At 37.2% G+C, this 23,077-nt stretch overlaps 1 protein-coding gene across 3 annotated transcripts in view; it reads left to right on the top strand.

Moving 5' to 3' along the window:
- Window positions 1-3,092: 3,092 nt before the first annotated feature.
- The window catches only part of LOC131790102 (tyrosine-protein phosphatase Lar-like), a 58,289-nt gene continuing 38,304 nt past the window's right edge, over window positions 3,093-23,077 (top strand). Inside the window, exons 1-2 of one of the 3 annotated variants that reach the window (XM_066159671.1) lie at window positions 3,093-3,219; window positions 3,298-3,345. The gene's annotated coding sequence lies outside the window, so the exon portion shown is untranslated. Of the gene's footprint in view, window positions 3,220-3,297; window positions 3,346-10,340; window positions 10,466-19,957; window positions 20,116-23,077 lie in introns of those variants that run through there. The other 2 variants (XM_066159670.1, XM_059107282.2) reach the window with 2 other exon arrangements.

Genomic DNA, 23,077 nt, shown 5'->3' with positions numbered 1-23,077 from the left:
TATCAATTGAATACTTTCCCTTCCTTGAATTCATTGTAGTGATTGTATCACTGAGCTAAAACTCTAATCCTTTAAAAGTAAATGCTAATGTTGTCATTTGTGGAGTCAACTGTTTATGAGAGTCAGAAAGAGCTCTAAAAGGGTGGATTACGATGACGATTTTTAATTACCATTAAGCTGCGGTTGTTTCACTAATTGACATTGTGTCTGGTCACGTTCGCTGTTCTCTACAAAATGTTCTTGCAGTCCCGAACATTTTCGGTTTCTCACGACTAATTTGCAAGAGGAACACATATATCTAGAGAAAAACGAAAGGGGCCACTGGAATCTTCAGGTACAAGTGATTGAGCTTTCACTCTTTTATAGTAACAGCGGTTTTCCAAGCATCAGTATGAAACATACCTTAAAAGAAGACATAAATAGATTGTTAGTTCCTTGAGAGAGCCCATTCGTCTTGCATAATTTCTCCAATGAGATAGGCAACCTGTAGCATTTAATTTATTTATTCTTTCGTCGTTGGCTCTTCGACAGTTTTTTTTCCCTCTTTTTTTCACATTTATAAGACTCGTTTGTTAGAAAGCGAGGTCGGTGGCAAGGAATTTGATATAATTCCCTCTGAGGCTGCGGTCGAATAAAAGGGTGGATCTAAAAATGTCAAAATTACAATTCACCCACAATGCAAAGCTGGGAAGAGATTTTCTCGTGATACAGAATTATATACTAAGTATCTTCCTCGTAAAGCCCGTTCGGGGGACTTCGTGTGTTGCGACAAAATTAATCCTCTCGTAACAGCAGTTAAAGGTGGATTTAGAGTCTTTCAAAGCTATGCACCTTAAAATGACTTCCTCATGTGTGATTGTATCACACGCTCTGTAATCAGTTTTTGGAAACTGAATTAATTTTATATGCGGAACTACAGATTTCTCGTCTGTTTGAAAGACAATTCACATCATCAACTTATATTCTCTTGAAATTATTAAAGTTGTAAACGTTTTTTTTTACGCTAAATTTCTCGAACTTCCTAGTAGTTTAGTTCGTCACTCGAGTCAATGTTGTTTCAAGAAATCTTCATGTGTACACTTTCGTTTAAGGGCCGTTGGCTTCACTGAAAATTCAAGAACTGCTAAGCCTCTTTAAAGAGAAAAAAAGTGGAAGAGTGCAACGTCACTTACATGTAGCATCGATTTAACAGGGGAGGTACATAAATACAAACCATCTGATTTGTTTCAGGCTTTTCACGAGGAAATTTAACTTGTTAATAGCATGCTCCCCGAAAAAACATCATTCCGAGCGTAAATTTGTTGCCCAATTTTTTCGGAGTAAGAATGTGATTAGTTCTACTAGGATAAACACAAACTCAGTATTTATTGGCTCTCATCAGTAGAGCTATGGGAACCGGATACCAATATTAGCGCTTCACAGCTAAACAGGGCTGATATTCTAACAGCTTCCTGAGAGACAAAAGTAGCATCACTTTGAGGATAAATGTGCCATCTTCATATTTTTTGTCCCGAGGCAAAGTATTGGCGTACTACTCAGCATTCTAGTTAAGACAGCCTAAGAAAAATATGAAGCTAAAGTACACACGCGAGGATTTCTGTTATGCATTTCTGACGTTGACAAGACAACATGCCGTTAGCTACCTCTCTCAAGCGCAAAAAATTTCCCATATAAGACATAATGCTGGAGATTCTAAAAAGAAAAAGGCAAACTGCAATAGCTTGTATTTTATCCTTAATGCCATTATAATTGTAATTAATTATGTGACCCATGGTTGTGCTGAGGTTTTAATTTATCTTTAGAATAGAGAAAAGAAAGGCAAATTCATCTAAGTATCCATATTTAGAAGTCATTTACATATGTTATATTGGAATATCACGTTCTTATCCGGGATATCTACAAGTCGTTGCGCTCGGATGGGCACAATTATCTCCCGACCCTAATCTGTGCGATCCGAACGGTTTAATTCAAGTTCGTAATCTAAGACTTCTTCCCAACGGTATTCTGTAAAATCTGTACGTCCAGCTTCTTACACTTTTTCAAAATTATTTTTTCAAGCGGACAACGTAATATTTTTTTTAGTTTTTTAGACTTTTCTTGTATATTAGGTGACAAACATAGGGCATTCTTGACGATCGATTTACGATTTGTTCAAAGTTTTCAATAGCTGACCGTCATAATTACGTAAGGAAATAATCTTAATGGGAAGGATAAACATAGGGACTCGTCTACTTCTGCTTTAAACACGATCATGAATGCAGTAGCTTAAATTGCTTATCAGAAGTCCTCGTCAGAGGCCCGTTAAATAGCTCTTAATAACCAATGAGTAATACAAGAGTCGTTTCTTTATATAAGATGCATAATGAGTCAAAAGGCCGAATTAAGTGGCGGCAGATGTATAGCTTTCACGCGGTTTGAACATTTTCCATTATAACTAGTGGACATATCTTGGAATGGAGGAGTATGTTAAGCATAGTGGCCTTTACTCGCTGCTTATGTATATCGAGTTTTCTAGAAGCTTTTCAGTTGTTTAGTCTGGGCGCGAGAGACCCTTTTTCAGACTGCCCTTGGTATTTTCCAAAACAAAGTAATAATAACTTCCCTATTCAACGTACCAGACATAACCAAACCTAAGTTTTATTTCGTTGTTGTAAATACTCGACGTTTGTGTAAGGAATCATTTGTCGTGCCGAGACGGCTGAAAGGGCAGCTGCATTTCTGTTCCAAAATAATTGCACAGCCCAAGGATACTTTCACAAGATTCAGGGGTCGCCAAAAATAATTCAAGTCTTTGGTTTTGCTTAAAATTACGCTGATTGTTTTTTCTTCACCTGCCTTCCAAAGTAATTTCGCGAACACCGTGTCGCCCCCATTCGCAGAGTCTTTGTCTCGGATGAGGCATTAACCATGCCTGTATGACTCATAGATTGTTTTCAGCCACAAAAGTTGTTTTTGTGTTTTGGCTCAGTGAGCTTCTTTCAAAAGAAAGAAATGTTTGATCTGGAAACAATGGTGGTGTGGGCGTTCACTTGCGCGTGACTTAGACGCTAAACAATAATCTTAAGAGATCTGCATTTGTTTTTGCTTCATAGCATTCAAGGGCATTGGATGGAAATTTACGTGAAATTTCTAGACTTCCCGTGTAACTGCATTTAACGCCTTATATCGAGCCTCTGCAACGTTAGACCAGAAGAGGGGAGGCAACGCAAAGCAAGAACTGTGAGTTTTTATCTTTTTCCTTTTTGCGTTAGTTTGTTTTGAGTGTATGAAGCGCATAATATGGAATAATTGTTTCAGGATCACAAGACGCAACACAAGAAGACTCAGGAAATTCTTTCAGTTGTGGTAAGATTCAAACTTCCATTGTGTCTAAATAAGCTACATTCCATGAATAAAAAATAGACCGTCATAGGGTATGGCGCAGTACATTGCTAGTGCGTCACAACTTGATCAACGACTTCAGGTGTCTTACTGTCAAGAAAACAAAACAACAAACATCATTAACCTTCAAATTGTGACTCATAAGACGAAAATACAGGAACAAAAGTTTCCGGCTTACAAGAGGAAATTTATCCCATTTTTACTTTGCTAGGATCACCGTAAATAACGAACAGGACATCGAGGAAAAAAGGCGTACAATTAAGTCTAACCCCCATCATTTTCCTAAGGAGACAAATCAGGAGTACTTCACATTTTTTGGCTAACCGATTTAATTTTTCCACATGTTGTTTCCGAGGGTTTATGAGCTTTAAAACTTGAATTTCTTCGAATATAAGGACGCAGATAAGGGCTCTCACGTAGCCTGTCGTGTATTTTTCCACTAAATTTAGTTTTTCCTAAAGAAAGAACACTTTTTATGATACAAATTGAGAATTTTAGAAAGAATTTCCTTCATTTTACAGTCATCATCAGTGTTTCATTGTACACTGAACATTAAAAAGTCCAGTTAGGGCGTGGGGTATTGCTTTCCGTCTTCGCACGGAAAGCAAAATTTGACATTGGAAGTCGTTTTCTAACGTTTTCCAACTGGCATACATGGAAAGTTTTGTAAAATGTGAGCGGCGATTCGTTAATTAACGACAAAGTTAAAAAGAAAAATTGAAGGGCAATATCTTGTGGGCCTTGTTTTTGCAACTGGCCAGAAATCTAGAAAGTACGAGGGATTAGTGGTTGCCTATGGAAAATCTTTCACACATGTAGTTCATTTCCTTGGAAGGAAAAAGGCTACAACAGAAAAAGGTATCGTGTCAATCCAATCAGGATGAAGACATACACAAAATATCAGCATAGTCAATCTGGAATGGGTATTTTTTAACTGAAAAGAAAAAGAAAAAAAGGAAAGAAAACCTTTGAGATGAAAAACTCGTCTCACGCACCATATGTGAGAGCAAAACGCTCAGAGATAAATTCCTTACCAGAAAATGAAACTAGTATTTTCCAAGGTAAGTTTTTTTAATCGTAATCGTGACCTGTATTTCTAGTTGTGGTTATTTTGATGAATTCCTTCACCTCATCTCTTTGTTACTCTTCCTCTACACTCGGTTAAAGGAAAAAATAAATTGGGACAAACAGGGATCTGTTTTTAATATTTTTACTAAAAATGTTTTTAGCGATGTTGGTCCGAAATCTTTACAAGGTAGAGCTACACTGCTTTGGAATCCTCTTTCCCAACCGCAGCAGAATAAATGTTGCAAACAGTTACAGATATACAAAACTATGGCTTGTAGTACCAACATCTTCATGGGACATGGTAATTTCTACTTGGAAATATCTAGGCATGGAAAACATAAAAGATCAAGAGTATCATGCTTGTATGTGCGTGAACCGCTATTTGATTTATTTTAGTTTGCTGAGCATCGATACTCAAAAGATAGACAGATGAGAAACAGAGTTATCAGGATTTCTCTTCGCTACAAAACGCCATTTATATCAGCTAGTTCACCGTTAGAATTTTCACTGGAAAAACGCTTGTAGGTTTGAGCTAGCAAGTGAAACAGCGTTCAGTATCTATTGCGTGCTAATCCAAGTCGTCATTTAAGTTCGTTTGGCCTACCAGAAAGATAGAACAAAGTTATCAGACTTGCTCCTTTAACTTTGCAAGTAGCTTGGTCATTAGATGGATGGCCAATTAAGAGAATCACGACATTAAATGAGACTGTCAGCGTCGGGCTGGCGACAAAAATATCAAGTTTGTCTCTGTGTCACGCCCCAGCGAAATAAAGCGATAACCACTAATACGAACAAATACTTCGAATTTTATTGGTAGTTACTTCCTACTGATACGTTTCCTTGTTAGTAATAAGATTGTGTGTAGAAAAGTATTGGGATAAGTGTGATTTTTTTTCTGTAAACTTAGCATTTATATGGCAGTAGACAGAAAGAGTTCACTCAAAACAACTGTCTGGATTTAATTCAAATTAGTTGCTGAAACAACGACATTCGTAACATCTCAGCAGGTTCTCAGTTACTTACTGCCTAATCAATAAAATAAATCATTTTTACTGCACGGAATAAATCTATTTGATTTCTGAGCTATGAATTCATGCTCATTATCCCTGTAGCAGTATCAACATTCTCAGCTTTAAAATGGCGGGAAAATTAGTCAACATACGTGACGTTCTAAAATTCCTTTGGATCTTTATGGACCAAAGTGTGGAATACCAATATGAGTTTCCATTCTCGGATACACCTTTCAACAAATGACTTCATTTAAGAGACTTTGGTTTTGCGGAATAGTTTCATAGTTTATATTCAAATTTTCGCTATTTTAAGATTTATATAGCCTTTGTGGTTTTGCGCCTTTCATGCGGTCTTCATTCACTTACCGTGGGGCCAAATAAATGTTTACTGCGGCATCAGTTTTTATAAACCAACAACACTTTATATTCGATGTTTCAACAAAGACAGATATTTTACAATGAACCCTTTGAAACCAAAGTTTCAACTGGTGTTTGATCCAAAAATCTGATATTAGCATACATCTTAACACTACCGATAAAATAAGTCCTTTAAACTATATAACTTGATAGAACTGTCCAGTGGTTATCAGCACGAGCCTATCATCCAGGATCGTGTTTCAAGACATGTCAGGATTAACGTTTTCGGTCAGTCCGTCGTGAATTTGCGATTGATTGCTGTAGTTAATTATGCTCCCATCGTATTAGTACTAAATAATGTAACTCACAACACTTCCCTGTATTGAAAATAAATTCTTTCGTCACATTCCCGTGACGCAAAATATTTAGATACTCGAAATAACCCTTAAGGAATTTCTTCAACCTTACTTTGCTGCTTGTAGTCCAGCAAAATACGTAATACAAAATGCATAGCCCCCTCGACGCTACTCTGAAAAAAAAAACGGCTTTGAAATTTAGATTATAGTCAGATCATCAAAGCAGTTTCATTCTGTGAGTATTCTAAAATCGGCTTTGCATAACAATTTCAAGTTTGCTGTAATTTGGTTTTTTCAACTGATTTGATAATGTGAATTGGCTACCGTTAGACGTTTTGTAAGAGTAACTTTTCCAGCTGTAGCTCTTAGCAAGGGCTAACGTTTGCATCGTCGGCTTTAGAAACTCTTTGAGGCGGCCAATTTACGTTAGCAACTCTGTTGATAAAACCAAATTATCTTTTTATACCCCCCATCGACGCAACACTATAGTTTCTGTAGAAAGTTACCCCCTTAAGTCATTTGCTGTTTATAGTTCAGCAAAATATCTCATGGAAATTGCTCAGCCCCTAGACTAGAAATGTCTTTAATTAATGTACATTCAAACGAAAGAGCTTCACCACGCACTATGTAATTTATCAAATGTTAAGCTTCTTATTTTCCAATTCGCTGTTTCCAGCAGAAGACTTCATGCAAAATTGTTAGCTTGGGGGACTTTTCCAGTTTACAGTGCATTCTTTTTAAAATAAATGAAAAGAGCTAATTTACGAAATGTGTATCTTAGAGGCTTTTAAAAGGCCCAGCCTTTTACAAGCTCGCTGTTTTCTATTTCAGTAAACATTTATAGAGGGTTTAATGAATTGAAACGATGATTATAAACGCAAGTGCTGTCTCATGATTACATCAGTCCTGTTTGTTATTATTTAAAGAAGACTGTCACAGTTCAGTGGTGGATATCTTAAAGAATGAGCTAATTTTTTTCTGTCTGTCCACCGAATCCGTGTCAATTAATCGTTTGCATTCATAAGCACTGGTGTCCCCTTTTCTGTAAAAATTACTTTTCTAACATTCCAAGACCTCAGCAAAAAATGAGATTTGATTATTTACTAAATCTTTCAGTACTTGGTATGTTGGAAAAACTATCAATATATCCTATGTGAGGGCATGTCATGTGAGCCGAAATATTGGCATATTCGTATCCAACAAATCTGGTAATTTGCAATCGTTTCATCTTGGTCATTGTTGTTCATTTTTGGCTTAGACTTGGTTCTGAATGTTTCGTTTAAATGTTCGATCTTGTTTAAGTACAATTCAATCTAGTGTTAAAAATTTTTGATGACTCAAAACATGGCGTCATGCGGCTCCTTGCAATGGGTCCCGTTTTCGGAGTTTCAAAATTTTCATCAAGGTGTTAGTTTTTATACAAAATGTCACCATATTTAAAATGTATTGTCCAAGATGGCAAATATAGGTCTAAGTATTTGGTTTCAAACATAAAACAAAAGCAGTATCAATACAGAATGACGTCACCTTCTTCGGTCAAGCACAACTTGATTATGTTTCAATCAAAATCAAAGAGAGAGACCACAAATTTTGATGCACAAGTTTGTGGGAATGCTAGACCCGAACATCAAGCCATTCTGCCGTAATGTTGTCAGTTGTAGGTAATTCCTATTAAATGATGTGCAGGTGTTTTAAAAACGTCCCAAGCCTTAGGCCTCCATGAAAAACAAACAAGTATTAAAAAAAAATTTACAAAATAAACTACGGCCATCTTTCTTAACGGTGTTTTCAATCTGACATCTATTAAAAACCTTTCCGTTCGTCAAAGCACTGATTCCATTCGAAGGGACAAGCCCAATATGCTCCCCTCTGCAGCTTTTTTTTTAGCTCAAGCGTCCACTGGTGCTCAGTATTACGATTAAGTAAAAAATAGCTATAGAGTGATCTATTTTCTTTGGATTTACTCCATGCAAAGAATCCTAATTCCCAGACACAAATCCCCTGATTGAGGTGGTTACTCTTTGCCCTGTGGACAAAACAAAACCCTCTTGTTTATGACGCTGCGCAATATGATTCCATTCTACGTTTGTGGGAAAGAGAAACCCTAGTGTGTCAACATCGAAAGAGGGGCTATTGAACAAAACTTTCTCATGTGGTTTTTGCTCGTTGCTTGATATCATGGAAGTAAAATCGCACGTAAGTAGTTAAAACCTCCAAATACGACATGATGAACCTGTCGACTTTTTGGCCTATAGGACAAATTGATATTTAAGTCCTTGTGTTTGTGGCTAAAGAAGCGTATCTCATAAGTGTACTGGCTCTGCATTTAGACTTGGAACCAATTCAAGCGTCTGTCATAAACATATACAATAAATGAGCTATTGAACTGATGTCAAATGCTATATCGAAGCCATTAAAGATTGGTGTTTTGCATGAAAACAACATGGGTATTGTTAAGGAGATGAAGTCAATTTGAAGTGGTTGTTGTTTTGACGTTCTCGACAACAGACGTCTATCATTGCACGTTTTTTTCATTTTCAGTTCTATAACTGTTTATCGTCTAGAATAATTTCAAGTCTTCTCACATCAGATTGAGATGGAACGATTTCGAAAACCTTAATTGTTCTCCAACTGCATCATATCTACAGATTTTAGAAGATAAAGATTGTCTTTTGAACCAGTGTTCCAATCATTTGCCAACGATAACAATAATTAACAAAAACTGATATAGATAGGTTTTGATAACAAAACTTGGAATTTCGCTCCATTAGAGAACACTAACAAAGGTTTATGTACCAAACATTTCATGGTATGTTAACAATATAGCAAATTTATCATGAATCAAAACATTAAATTTACCATGACTACGAAAAAAGGAAAAGTTCACGATATATTTGTTCATGCCTGAGTCATTGCAGACGTGACAGACTAATTAACCATTTCAACTGAACTTGTGCACGTTCAAATATATTAACAATTCCAACTTTGGACAACATTTCACAATGTTTAAAATTTCAAAGAAATTTTTCGTAAACGTTGACTGGAATGATCTCACTGAACTAAAGTGGTTGCAGAGGCCTGAATCATGGCACACGTGACAGACCAATTAACTTTGTCACAAGTGCACGTACGACCAACTCCAACTCCAATTTTTAGATTAAGAAAACAATTTTAAGATGCGACCATATTGCTCTAAGGATGTCATTTGAATGCTTATAAACTTAATTTTTTTAAGTATGAGCTACATGTTGTTTACAAGGTGTATTGTGACGTAATTTCATAGTAAAAGTTGTAATGAAGCCAGCTCTGCAAACTAACTAATGTATAACAACCGGATGTACTGACACACAAAGAGAACATTGTAACTGTATTGAAGAACCCTTTAATGTATTTAGAATAAGAGAATAAATTTCCTTTAGGTTCATTTAATTGGAAAGAAAAACGGACAATGTCATGAATATGGTAAATAAATTAAGTGAGGAACTATATCCTTGAGGTATGACTACGTTGTAAGATCTTCATTTCAGAAAATAACGTTACTGAAAATAGATTTGAAAGGACAATGAACAGTATAAAAGCAAACCGTGTGAGTAACAAAACATAAAAATACAGCAAGCAGCAAGACAGGAATATTTCGACAAAGAAAGTGTATTCAAACTTCCAAGTTCAACATGCACTGTTCACATTATACTTTAGCCATTTGAAAGAGGAGCTATACTGAATTAGTCCTGTACCTTTCGGAGTCACCAACTTATTTACCGCCCTAAGTCTGTTTGAAAATTATTAATTGGTTTTGAGTTTATTTCCAGCAACAAATCTTAAGTCATTATGCCCTCGAGCGATGACTTGTTTTGAATTGCAAACGTTTTTGTGATACAGCATTAAACGCATTAATTGTTTTAATAAACCCTTCAAAGATATGTATATTAACCAAAAACGTACACTGGAACTCAGAAACTGGAACGTACACTAGTTAAGATCTTTGACTTCTGAGATATGATCAGTTGGATTTTATTGGGATGCATAATAAAAAGGAAGTCATCGGTGCCTGAGACAATTATAAATTCAAGAGCCACCACGCATGATGTCGTTGGTCAGTGTTTTGAATACAAATGATGTTATTGTCCTATATTGATTGAGAATCTGCAGGCTAGTTGTTTGCGGTGGTGTCTTTACTACATATTTCCGATGCAACTGTCCTTTATGAAAGGAGTCAAGTTCAAGTTTAACCAGTTCTGGCTCAGAATTGACGAAAAAGCGCATGAATACGTCCTCATCCGGGATTCTATATAAGTAAGTAAGGGAAATCAGATTGTAACGTTATTAAGAAACTTAGAAATCAACGGCTCACTTTCTAGAAGATAATATCTGAGGAGGTTAAGCGTGGCCAAATTGGAAGCGCAAGTTCCATAGAACCCACAAGTGCTATTGACACAAGGGTATACCAACTACAACACGAGTCTTTTTTGCGCCCATTCTACAAATTTATGGTTATGATTCAAATTTCACTATGTCTACCGAATGTCGAAGGATTTGATTCAAACAAACCGTTGACATGGGAGCATTATTGTTGGACATGCTGTGAACATCACTCAGTTGTGTCGAACAATAAAACGGCGGACATCCAGTCGCACATGACAATGTTACACCTAAGATGTTGCTTTCCGACCGAATCTCCACCTGATCTATTTTAGAATATCCAATTAAACAACAGGTATACCTTACACAAGGTATATTATCCTGAATGGCTGCTGGATTTATCACTGTACATGCATGTACAATGGTGTAACATCGTAAATGAATGTCATGTGACTATGAATGACAGTCGATCTATGTGGTGGCCAAAGCAAAAGCCCGTGGAAATGTCATCAATTTTTACGTTTCATAATCAATCCGTCCCTCGATTCTCATTTTCCAAGACGGTTAACAATTTCAAATATCTTTTATGGTTTTTGGGAAAGTAGATCTCATAAGAGATGATTGATGCTATTCGAGAAAAGACGTTGAAGCGTCTCTCCGACTATATCACTCAGGATTTTGAGATTTGAAAACGCGTTCAGCGACCTTTTTCTCAAACTATGCCATAAAGATGGATTATTTATCAAAAAAAAAAAAAAAGACACAACAGAACGAAGTCTGGATCGAACCTATTTTAAGACTAATGTTTTTATCAAAGTTTGTCTTTTTCCTCAGGCAAGGTCATAATTTTGAGCATAATTACTCTCCTGTTTCTCAGCATTGGTAAACAACAAAATACTAGTCTTCGTGATGGCTTTATCAGTTAAGTGCTAGATGCAAAATGCGGTCCAAACAATTCAATAACATGCACGCGGTTTTGGTATATCTAACATTAACACGTTACAATCCAATGAGTCCTGGATCAGACAGACGTCAAATATGAACAACAAATGATTTGTATTTGAAATACAGCAACTAATGAAAAGAAGGCTTCATTGTTGATAAATCAATGCTGTCATCGGCGAAGTTTACAAATGTTGCAATGGGCGGCAATGAAATTTGTTTGCTTTAGTTCACCCGAAATACTCTCCAAGCACTTTACGTGGACTTATATTGCATGCTACCTGTAATTTATCTGATCATGTATTGAGCTTTCAGTTATTTCTCGAAAAACCGCAGAGATTTCGGCCCACTTTCTTGTTTAAAAATAACTCTTTTGAAGTTGTAGTTACTGTCTTATACTTTGAAAGAATAGGAGAAAATAGGAGTCAGTACAACAAGTCAGCTGAAGCGAGGAATTTTAGCTTAATTTAAGATCACCACAAGGTTCAATCTTTCGAGTACTTTCATTTCTCATGGTTTGCTAGGGTGGCCAACAAATCAGGACTGCACGCCAGCGGGTTTGCCGTTTAAAAAGCACTGGATAACTATTGAAGTCGTGGAGTTTTTATGTCGAAAGCTAAACTTTCAGATCATCTAAATCATCTCAATTTTCCTATTGTGGATTGCCCATGATAAGAACGCTGTGTCTCACTTGAATATTGTAGAAGTTTTAAACCAGACTCAACACTGTAAACTTCAGCTCCCCGCTACAACGTTCGACAACAGTTCCTAAAAAACAATAATTTCTTTACCTCGATTTGGATCTATATAGCCTGCTAATCCCTTGACAAACACAACGTTTGCGCTAAGCCTGGAATTTCTTTGTATAGTCAGTTGTAAATATGAATTACCTATTTTCAACGCAGCTCGCTTGTTTTAAAACCGATTAAAATGTAATGATAGGTGCACCGGCAAAGGCACCGGCACCGGCAAAGGCGGACGGGCAAAACACAGCTGAAACTTCGCATTTTGGTAGACCTAGCTGCAGAAAAATCTCGCACGCTATTTGTATTTTAAAAAAGGGATTCAACTGAATTCACCGTTGCGTCAGAAAAACTTTCGTCAAATGTTTGGATGCTAAATATCAGGGTCAAAATCAGATGCTCTTATCTTTCCCAAACGGAGAACGAATCAAGTGGAATAAGTCCGCCTTCTTCATTTTCAAACGAAGGCCGCGCTTTACCGACTCAAAACCACTACGCAGTGAGTGAACTGGACTGAGATAACTGTTGTATAAAACTCTCTTGTTTAGCACCAGACCACTGGGTACAGAGCAGGAATAATTTGCGCCGACTTTGTTTTTGTTACAGTTTGCATACAAACAAATTACGCAAAGGTTTCCTGCTGGTTTTACTACGCGCGTTAGTATAGAGTAGACAAACAGTTCACTTGTCTTGTTAAAAGCGCTTACTACAAGAACACTAACACTGTTGAGAAATTCTCTCCTTGTTTTGGCATACAACGACTTCGAGAACTACGAAGAAAACCTTACGTGGAAATAATTCTCTCAGACATCACTCCACAACGAGACTTTCACTACAGGTGTGTGAGTTTAATTTAAATGCAGATTGCTTGTTGTTTTGGTTCTCTGAGAGACAAAATCTTCCCATCAGATTTTCTCACAACCGATCATCAATCAGTGGCGTTTTAAATCTGTCAGTCGCTATAACGCTCTGCCGGCTAAGGCATAGGCAACAGTGGTAGCTTTCACTCTTTTGAATGAAGAAAGATAACGTCCCTCACTCAAAAGCATCTAACAAAATTTTTTAGGCTTTCGAAATGTTACCAGTTCAACCGCCCTTGACACAAAGCAGCAAAATTTATCCACCCATAGTGGCTTTTTAATTTCAAACTGTTCGCAGACTTAAATTCATCAATGACCGGCAAGCTCCCATGGAAACATTTTAAGGCGTTTTTGCTTCTGTTTCTTACACGTTTTTCTCGACCAGAATTAACCACAGGCTTGGCATCATTGTTATTTTCTTTTAATTATTTATTCCACATGTTGTTTGTCGCGGTGAACATTGCGTTTGCAAGGGTGGGTTGAATGATGACTGAACCAGAAAAACAATCGTCTATGCAACGACTCTGAACAAAAACCCGCGGGAGTGGGTGCAACCACTTATTAAGTTGGATGACCAGTTTTCTTTACCCCATTGATAATAAAAATGACTTAACCGCGAAGTAGCGCACCACTCAACGCACGCAAGCTCTTTCACTCTTCATGTCTACCCTCTTTGAGACCCTTTTATTCAAGAGTATTTCCAGACGTTTTCCTGAAAGGCGCCAAAGTTTCTGAAATTGAAGTCCAATATTTTGAATTTATTCAGGAGTTTGAGGTTGTGAGTTTTTTGTTATCGAAGGAGTAATATCAGCATTATTTCTTTAGTCAAAGTATACTTCGCAATATAACGGTTTCCACGTACTATCACTTTCTCCCTTACAGATTAAAAACAGTCTAGTCTAGAGTGCAGGGTCTTAATTCTTAGTGCGCTTTGTCTTGTCGCAATATGATAGATGCACAATTAACGTTGCGAAACGTAACGTAACGCAGCGCAGCACGATTTAACACACATAAAACGTTTGCTTATGGTGACCAAAACTACTTGTGAATGCGTGTTCTTTCTATACTATGTTTTTTGAGTTTTTTTTTAAGTGATATACAAAGGAAATAGAGACATCTTCCTGAGCAGATTTTTTCGCGGGTTTGACACTTATGCCCTGAGTTGGCCTTATCATTGAGTGCATCAACAATTCCTTTAGGGCCTAGGAGCAGCTGCAATCTTTTGAGCGCCTCAGTAATCACCTTCAGACGAAAAAAAAAAGCCTTGTCTAGATCTCGATATGCGCAACTGACTCGAAGCTAATATTTCTAATGGATCTTGAAGGATTTACGAGTTAAAAATCAGACGCAATGCTTTGATGGCAAAATCGTACATAGTTGTCCGAATTGTACTACAGATAAGCACTTTCGTGCACTCTACCACTCCTTGAATTATTAGGATGATGACGTCACGATGATATCATTAACCTCCTCTCATTCAAAGTTGTTTACTCCTTGTATCAGCATTACTTGAATTTCTTGCTAGTTTTTTTTTTCTAGTTTCACCAAAATATGAGACGAATTTTTCTTTATCTCAGACACATAAACGGCCTAATTTTCAGTTTATCCTGTTACTCGCTACTTGGGCTTACTAAGCTTGATATTTCTGCTGATAAGAGGAATTTTAATTTATTAATCCAGAACTACCAGTTCAATTCTTTTCCATTTCACTTTTTTTGTCTTTTTGATAAGTGAGCGATTAACAAAGGTGAACCAGGCTACTTGTAATTTCTGTAAACGTTCCTAGATTCGTTTTCGGTGGATTAGGAACTACAACTTCTTGGATCATTTGCAATTGTGAATAATACTTCCATCTCACAACATTTAACTTGGAAAACAGAACAATGAACGGTAAACCAGCAACGTTTTATGGCTGTTGTAAAATAGCTTACATGCAATTAGATGTGGCATCTAGAAACTCAAGGTAACTTGATAAAACAATTTTAAGCTCCTCACCCGGTGTCAATCTCATTATCAAGTGGTCCTCTTTCAAAGAACATTCTGGAACCACTAATTGTATTTGCTCGTCTTCGACCGCCTCCTTGAGGATACGATCATGAAGAATTTCAACTATACAATCTGATAAGATGGGAACAAACATGTTATGGGAAACTTTTTGAGATTGAAAGGAACCGGAATTTAAACCTTAATGCAACAACTGGATTAGCTAGCGTTGGCAGTTTAGTAAGGCATTAACCGCAAGAATTAAAAATTTCAAATTTCACTTTTAGATATACAACTTTTTATCAGTCTGAATTTGACATAGGTGACATTTATACCGCTCATCATATAAAGGATTTTAATCGAGGAAATTAAAACTAACCAACCATCAAATGAATTTACAAAAACAAACATGCTCTGGACAAATGGAAAGGGTTACCCTTGCTGTTTCTGTCTTTGTTTTTCATGTCAGCTTTCCAGACGTTTTGCGCATTATTTCATTTTTCCTATAAACTTAAAATAGCACCCTAAATGACATTTTAAGGAAATCGCTTCCTGCTCTCTGTTAAGGTATAATCTCTTCGTTTGACATACGTATGAAGATATCTACGGAAAGACATAGGCAAAACTCAGATGTACAGAAGTACGAAGCATTGTAATCATATGGGATTCACATGGAAAATATGTTCTCTACATGCTAGCTCGCAGATTAATTTTCGATCCCCTATCAACTCAGTGATTTTGTTGAAAATCACCTTAACTCGGTGGTATAGGCTTTCACGTGTTCCTATTCGCCAGATAGTCGGCTGAAGACCGAGCTGGAATAGACCAAAAAGAACTGGAACGAGACAGGCAGATTTTCTCCAAACATAAGTTCTTTTTCAATGCACGGGATCTACTTCCCACTGAAAGTCTCCTTATTGCCACTGTATCGTGTTCGTATCTACACATTTAATCCTACTAGCCAGGGGTACTTCACAGAGAGCAAGAACTGAAAAGATCTATATCTAGATAAAAACAAAAAGGAAAAGGGTAACATTGGCGAAATTAGGACAAAAATTATCAGTCAAACTACATGGCTGGTCACTTTTGATCATAATCCTATTGAAAAAAATGAGAATTATGACATTTCGCCTAATGGAGTCTCTCTATCACAGAGATTTTGCAAAAATACTGAGAATTAATCCTATTTACTAGTTTGTTTTTTATTCCTTGAAAGGAACATTGGTCAAATCCCTGTAAGGAATGCTTTGAACTGCCGTAAGCTTCAGGCGACTCACTTAACAGATTAGCCAGAGAAAACAGGTACGGCCGTGTGTGATTGGGGCCTTGCCTTGTTTGCCTTGAGGACGATAATTCGAGTTGTGGGAAATTTTTAACAGCTTTCAACGCCGGTTTAATTTACAATGTCCGGTATAACAGCGCGAAAGTTAATGAGAAATTTATAATTACCACTCCCTGAAAGTCAGAGACAGGACACGGAACGTTTGAGGAGTACCTTAGGCAGTTTTTCGTCCCTAATCTTCACCTTCCATATCGAAATTGTAAGTGTATGTTTTTGTTTGATAATTAAGCAGAGAAAGCACTCAGAGATTATCATTTGGCATCAAAGCTAACCTTCGTGAGGTGTTAATTTGAAGTCAAGGTTTACAAAAACAACTGTGACGTAGATTTCGTAAGGTTCAAGAAGACAGCAAGTTTAAGTACTGGATAGAATATGACTTTCTTGAACTCTTAGCTCATTCAAATCGATTTTTTTCAGTTCATCGTTAAGAGGCACAAACAGTATCTGAAATTGTACTAAAAATGGGGTAAAATGAATCTCGTAGTCTCTTAAGAATTAAGACCAGACGTCTTGAGATTCTGAAGGACTCTTGGTGTTAGCACGCATGGTGAATGTGTCCAATGCCATGAAGTTTAACTCGGATAATTTTTTGACTGATTTCTTTTTACTAATATTGATGAAAAATACCATTAGTTTCATTCGCGGAACGTATACACATGGAACCATTTTTCTCTGTTAAAACTCTAGCATGCTCAACAGATTTTTCTCTACACCGTACCTCGTGGTATCTGCAACTATATCTATGAAGAAAAGCTCTTGTCACTCAGTGATGTAAGCTTTTCTCATTGGTAGTACACAGTACCTTTAGGCTCTTGAAAAAGGTCAGTGAAGGGGCCTGATCAGTGTGTTGAGCCCTACACACAAGATCAGGCCGGATCACAGATCGAAAGGTCTTGCCAGTGGGCAATGGGAGGTTCAAACGGGCAATCATCATGGCAGTTCGCGTGTCTAATAGCGGTGCGACGCGCTAATTCTTCAACAGCCTCGCACGGAAGGTCACCTCAAGGGATAGAAGTGATGATAGAAAAGGTGTTTATAGTGATCCATTAAGTCAACTCAGTGAGATTTGGCAAACTTATCTACTGCATGACTTTGCCACGATAAAGTACCGAATTCTCTAAACTATTTTACAAGGGGCAGTATGTCGGTTAGATGGGAGAATCACTTATCAGATCTTCATAGCTGGAGGTTGAGTGCTGATAATCCAAAGCGTGCCTTGATCCACTCATCAATGTGAGCCCTTTTTCAGACTCTTGCGAGTTACAATTTGGATTTCTCCCACCAATAGAAATCGAACATTTTGCGTTTCATTATCAATCCCAGACAAATTAAATACACCAGCTAAAGGGATGGTCAAAACATTTGATTTGCACCACTTCTCAATTCTTTGAACAGAAATGCCAAATATGAAAGAAGATCCACCGTCCCGCTCTTGATCCAGGATTTATTTAATCGATACACCATCTGACACTCAATACTTTTTTTATGAACTGCGCTGCTTCGTGCTTTTTTTGATGACTTTTCATGGTAATTTGTTCAGTACCTTTACAATCCCAGAACGACCAACAAGTTATGCGGCAATCGAGTTCGTGCCGAAGGTAATTCAATTGTGTCATGTACACGATTGAAAAATTGATAAAATTTAGTGGAGTAAGTAGCGACTAACTAAATATTGGCTTTCCACAAACTCAGTCAGACTAAACTTCAACAAATGTGTTTTGCTACAATTTTACAAAATCAATATATCAGACGCGCCATCAGCTTTGTAAACAAAGAGTGTGTTTTGTTAATTGACCGACAGAAACGAATCGCTAATGTGGGATTCCGTCACGAAAAAAGGCCAACATCAAGTTGTCTAATCAAATTATTCTGAAACGATTAAAAAACGAAAATCCAAGTGACATCAAAGAGGTCACATAGAGAGCAAACACTGCAACAAAACACACTGTCGGCTAAATTATGAGAAAATCTCTTAATTAAGTTATTTATTTTTTGTCTACAATTCAGTCTGAGGTTAAAACCCAAAATAGTATTTTGAAGTAGCTATGCTCTCACAATTAAAACATAATAATGATCTTTTCACTCTTTCTTAGCTTGTACTGAGTAGGTCATGACTTAACTCGCGTAGAAGCTCTTTATTCAAATGTGATTAACTGTCAGGACAAGGCGTGACTTGGCCTTACAGTCAACCTTGCTTTGACCTAAATTGAGCAAGTTTTTTGCAATCCTTTGGCAGCCTTTGTTGAGTTCTTCAGCAGATAGAAAAGATTGTATTTTCCTACTGATAATCAAAATACTAACTATGGAGGCTGAACTCAGATCTATGAGATTATACCTCACTCCGTGCTCTACTCCTTGCTTGCTGAGGCCAGCGTTGATGATTTTGAAAAAGGTTTGTGTAAAAAGTGCATAGCACTACTCTCAGGCGTGATGACATCTCTTTTGACGTACTCGAACTGATAATAAATTAATTAATAAAATTTGTTCTTAATAATTAAGTCCCCACTGAGCCGATGTGATATTTCTCACATTCCTTAAAAGCCTTTTCAACCAATAGAAATTGACGCCACTATGCTTTTCTCTCGTCGTTCTCCTTAGAAAACCAAGAAATGATATGGTGCGAGGCCTTTTCTTTAGAACCAAGACCAAAAAGCAAAGTTCTGCTCACGCTAAACACGATTCATGTAATACAACTTGAACAGTAGCCTATTTTAATGTGTTGCAGTAAAAAACAACCAACTTTGACCTTGGATGTTTACGGTTCTAAAAGCTGTGGGAAAACGACGAATAATCCCGTTTAAGGAGGAAATACTTTGCTTAAATCTTCTTTACTGGTCTCCGGTTTGGGTAGAGTTCCAAGTCTTTATATGGATACTCCGGTACTTGTTAAGAAAGGACAGGTGTTTAATTATAGTTCGCCGCCGATATAATTGATTTCAAACGGTAATGGTCGGCATCTGTTGTTTTTGGAACAAAAAGTCATTTCATTTATTTTTTTACCCTATAAGAGGGTAGAAACAGCAAGATTGTTGTAGAATGACTTGAGAGGAAACCACTAAGTTTTTATAAGTGGATTTGGTAGTAACTCCCTCGCTTCCTAAAAGATTCTTTCTATTACTTTGAAGTGTTTATTCCAGAAACGTGACAGAATTGAACATTCCATGACTGTAGCCCTGTCGCTTTTTAAAAATAAAGTAGTATTAAATGAGGGATATAAACTTGTACAAGGTTCAGCTTCATCTTCATTGTCCTCCATACGACGTTTCTCACGCTAAATTCTTACTTCAACACGCACTTGGCTCACGAATGACACTGCGAAAGATGGAACTTGTTTTTGCCACATAAATGCTCTACGGGGGTCATTTTACAGGAAATATAACCACTAAATAAAAAGTCCTACTTGAAAATACTTGTACGTCAAAATGCGGCAGTCTAGTCTGTAGGATTGTGGGCGTCGTTGTGGATGTCAGCCAATCAGGTTCAAACTTCTAGACAATTGAACTGTTCCATTCAAATGCAATAGACGTAAAGCGATTACTCGATCAGTTCAGTCAGTTTGTAAATAGCACAGTGTATATGAAAGTGAGCCGATTGCCAGAATAGAATCGAGCAGGGAATTATTTGTGGTTTCACTTTAAAGGAGGAAAAGTAACTTATTGAAGTGCATTGTTACTGTGGTAGTGCTTTCATTCAGGACAGGGGCAGCAAAACTAGGTGAGAATCTCGCGAATAACGATTTACTATTGTCTTTGTCATGTAGAAACACCTCTCGTGGAGACTGGTTATTCAGAGTATGTGCACGTAATTCTAGAGGTATCCTGAACTATGCTTTATTGATGATAGGATTTGCTGCGGTGTAACTATAAGTTCAAGACTATCACGTCTTTTTAATTGACCTCAAACTACAAAGACGCAACGGATACTGCAATTACAGCTTGTTTAAGTCTGCGGTCATGTCATTCATTCACGTCCCCAAAGGGCCGTGAAGTTATTTCACCATTTGATTCCGCGTTTTGTTATGGGTTTTCTATCGAGGTTATTCCGTTTTCCTCATTAGCAGGTTATGCATTAATTTTGTTCAATGAGATATTGTTCTGTAAGTGAAATGTTGGCATTTAGGTATAATCACTTGCCTAGTCTTCAGGGCAACACTAACTTCCTCACGTCTAACTTTTAGCGACATTTATATCAACGAGTCTGGTCTAAATTGTATTGTGAAGGCAACGACGGCTAAAAATATCCATTTGTACCATAAAACATACAAATCTAAACCAAGAACGAGAGTACCTATTATGTTTCGAGACATCAAGGCTGCATAAAAATAAAAGAATATTCTGAGGAATGTTAAATCAAGCGCCTCGGTTTTATAACAGTCTATGGACCTAAAGTTTTTATGGGGTAAAGGTTTCCTCCACGAGATTTAGGTGCGTGAAGAAAATGCGTTTCTGAAAAAGCGATTCATTAATAAATGGATGCCACAGGGATTGTAAACTTTGGTTGTTCGAAATCAAAACTAGGCTTTTGTGATGCATGGCGTTGTTTGCTTTGAGTCATTGTTTGGCCTTTTTGAGTAGAATTATCTATTTTCCGTGCATATGAATCACTTATTTACTGGATTTTTATTGTTTCCTGTCCATTGTCTCCTCCTTTTCCCGTAGCAAGAGGCTTAAAGGCAAGAAAGAATGGAACTCAGGTTTAGTGTATAACAAAAACTGATGCAATACAATCGAAGTAGGTGCGTTTCACATATGCGAATCGGGATTAACAGCGATTACTGAATTGTCTTAGAAAAAATGCATTCCACTGGCCATTGAAGTGAGTAAATAGGAAGGAGTCTTGAAGGCCGTTTAATGGTTTGATTGACTGTAGCATGCATACCTGTAGATTATTTGATTGAAGGACAATTGATTGTGATGGTTCTCACATAAACTTGTGAGAGTTTTAACAAGTGAACGGCTTATCGAGTTTAATACGTCATCCGATTTTGACAAAACCACTTCTCATCAATCATTCGATTTAGGAAATTCTTTCAAGCGTAATTCAGCATCAATGTTGTTGTTGATGTTGCTGCTGTTTTTAATTTGTTTTATTTCATTTTTTGTGGTCATTTGATCAGATGACAAATAAAAATTAATGTAATGAAAGCGCTTGCGAACGATTTATTTAACTTGAGCAAAACCGTTCAAGTTCGAAAAATTTCCACACCACGTTTTTCAGAGCCGGCGTTATACGGCTACTCTGTAAATTTATTCCGTTTGCACCGCTTAAAATGGCGGACAACGTTTTAGGGCGTGTTCCAGCCTTTTCAACACCCTGCTATCGATTCAGTGAAGGAAAATTGGCGCGCGTTTAGACATTCGCACTTCTTTACCATGGTAGCTTTATGGGTGGGTAGGTGGAGGGACTGTGTTCAAGTGTTCTTGGAACAGGATATGCTAGTGAAAACAGCTCTTCAGTTAATATATTGCAGTATCGAATCCAGTAGACACTTTGTACTTGTAATTGCTAAATTAAGTTTTACTGTCACCCGTACGATCAACATTTCCATGCTGGTGTCTACAAGGATCCAGTTTGTTCGCATTGTCCTTTGACCACCGCGGAGATCTACAAAAGCTATTATAACTCATCAGATTAGCATCAACGTTTAAGCCAAATTTTTGTTTTTTTAGACTACACGTTTAATATAACACGATAAAGCGATTTTCAGAGTTGTTATGTTAAAACAAATTCATGACGAAAGGCTCTCATCAACAGCGCATTTATAAAAACAGTCAAGTTGTTGTTGGAGATTATGCAGTCAGTATAATTCATATGAAGACTTAGCTTGCACTGAGCAGAATAAGCTCAAAGCAAAGTCTCTTCGCACATCACCAACAGTTCGTTATCGAGGCAGAAAGTTTTTGTCGTCTCTATCAAAATCAGTCTGTATGGCAAGTTTTTGTGTGTTTGGCTATAACGTGAATATATTAGAAAAGTGACAAATTCTGAAGTGTTTTTGAGACAAAACCTTTTACGGCACCCTAACATCAGAAGGCTTATTCTCCAAAATTTTTCTCTGCACATTTTCTGTTGCATCGTCATGAAGAATTTGTCAAACAATCAAGAGCTTCTTCAGTTAGCGATAATTTCTTTTGTCATAATGTAGACAGAAATCAGATAGCACTTACAATTAGGAGGTAAAGGATTAATCTGGAACTTTTCTATTCGCACAAGTCTTTTTTAAAAGTGGTTCATTTCGGCTTGCCACTTACCTGGTTACAATAGAAAATTTGGGTTTCTTTTTTCTACCATAAAACTATAAAAGCCGGTCACGGAGTGAAAACAAATCAAGGCCACGGGTGTATGGGACAAGGGCAAAGGTTTTTTCGTGGAAAGAATAAAAAAATGGCATCCGTGATCGCGTTTTTAAGTGATAATTTTGGAGAAAGGGTGACAGAGTAAGGCTACATAATTTCGATTTTAACTGGAAGAAAGACACTCTCGGAGTTTGTTGAAGAAAATCCACATAAATGAGTCCTTAGAAGACCTTAGCCGCATCAAGACCAAATTGAGCTAAACCTGTCTACAGTTCCAGCTTTGACAGGAAATGTTAACGCCGATTAGAAATACTTAGATAAATTAGGAACGTACGTACATCATGACATTGTAGGTCGTGATCAGTCGGGTGACATTTTGT

This window comes from Pocillopora verrucosa, chromosome 12 (genome assembly GCF_036669915.1).
Source record: "Pocillopora verrucosa isolate sample1 chromosome 12, ASM3666991v2, whole genome shotgun sequence".
Classification (NCBI taxonomy): Eukaryota; Metazoa; Cnidaria; class Anthozoa; order Scleractinia; family Pocilloporidae; genus Pocillopora; species Pocillopora verrucosa.
The sequence above is the reverse complement of the archived record's forward strand: the minus strand, read 5'-3'. Positions and strand labels throughout refer to the sequence as shown.